Below are 1,318 nucleotides of genomic sequence, written 5' to 3' on the forward strand. Positions count from 1 at the left end.
AATGTTACAATTAGGCAGATTACCTTGAAAAACATTGCTGCCATATTTCTGATATAGTTTTTTGCAAATTTTTTCTGTACTTCTATAACAGCGCCAGACAACACCTCCAGAGGAATGACGCCAATTTTGAATCACCCTGTATAGGCAGGTACATAGTCAATTATTCATTTGGAAATCTGGGACTTTGCAGTAATGTTTACAGCATACGACAACTATTGCAGCAGCAGATGGATTCATTTAAGGGAAACATCCTTGCGCTGAGTTGCTATTTCACCCCCGCCACTTCTCAACCCCCTTTTTCCATGTAATCAATTTGGGCCTTATTGCAGTATAATAAAGATTCAAGCATCCGAATTACTTGCTGTATTAGCACTGAAAATGATGACATTTATACGACATAAAGTAGGTACCTAATTAATGTGAATCTCAATGCAATCCATTTTAGTGTTATTATACTTTTACTGCCACTAATCGTTCAAACCTGTTAAAGCAAAATTGCAGTAAATAACATCAAGTTCCCAGGGCCTAGAATACACAAATATATTTTTTCTTATCTTTTCATACCTGACACAAAAAGGAGAACCTTGCAACGCTGTACACTTGGGTGACCTTCATTTGACATTGCACTGAAATGGAACCCAGCATGAATGCCCTAAGCTCGACTGGGGTTAAGGTGACTACCCACCCCACATGCTGCATATCGTATAACAAATTTGCGTTTTACACATCGGGCAAATTCCGGATTTTTGACTCGCCATTCCGCTCAGGGCCTATGAATGAATTAACAATTTTAGTACCCATCCAAACTAGGTACCTGCCATTATTGATGTGTTTAGATGAATTTAGTTTCGTCTTCTTACACGTAATTGTCACAGTTAATTATGTCAACGAGATTTTGTTAGTTGCTACAACCAATGATATTTATTTAACATACATAGTTATGCGTAGGAAATCTGGTTATGAGATGTTTGATTCTTCTCGTACGGACACTTCATTCTCAGATTAAATGTACAATTTGTTTAAACTATTTTAGGTAGGTGTATAACGGGGGCTTAAAGCTAAAACTTTGGTTCAACAGACACAAAGACGGCAATTTTCGACTGTCACTTTTAGCTTTAGACCCACGATAAGTGTTTTAAATTTTCTATACAGGGTGATTCAAAATTGGCGTCATTTCTTTTAAGGGGTGATAGAGGCTCACTTGCGGAGTACGAGAAAAATATTGAAAATTTTTTTTTCGAAAATTTCTAGAAGATATTAACAGTTGAAGGTCGAATTTCAACTTTGTTATTAAGCATTATTTTGAAATGGTTCCATG

The 1,318-nt window shown here is 36.4% G+C and overlaps 1 protein-coding gene and 1 long non-coding RNA gene across 2 annotated transcripts in view; one reads left to right on the forward strand and one right to left on the reverse strand.

Annotated features, from left to right (window-relative positions):
• The window catches only part of LOC109539240 (lysine-specific demethylase 3B), a 56,113-nt gene that overhangs the window by 11,331 nt on the left and 43,464 nt on the right, over window positions 1-1,318 (forward strand). The gene's annotated exons all lie outside the window — the stretch shown is intronic.
• Window positions 349-1,071, reverse strand: LOC125505202. Its single transcript, XR_007282004.1, has 2 exons — window positions 686-1,071; window positions 349-626 (listed from the first exon to the last, which is right to left on the reverse strand). It is a non-coding gene; the product is annotated as an uncharacterized LOC125505202 (long non-coding RNA).

Source organism: Dendroctonus ponderosae, unplaced genomic scaffold, assembly GCF_020466585.1.
Source record: "Dendroctonus ponderosae isolate FM_Combo_2020 unplaced genomic scaffold, Dpon_F_20191213v2 Dpon_F_20191213_7, whole genome shotgun sequence".
Taxonomy (NCBI): Eukaryota; Metazoa; Arthropoda; class Insecta; order Coleoptera; family Curculionidae; genus Dendroctonus; species Dendroctonus ponderosae.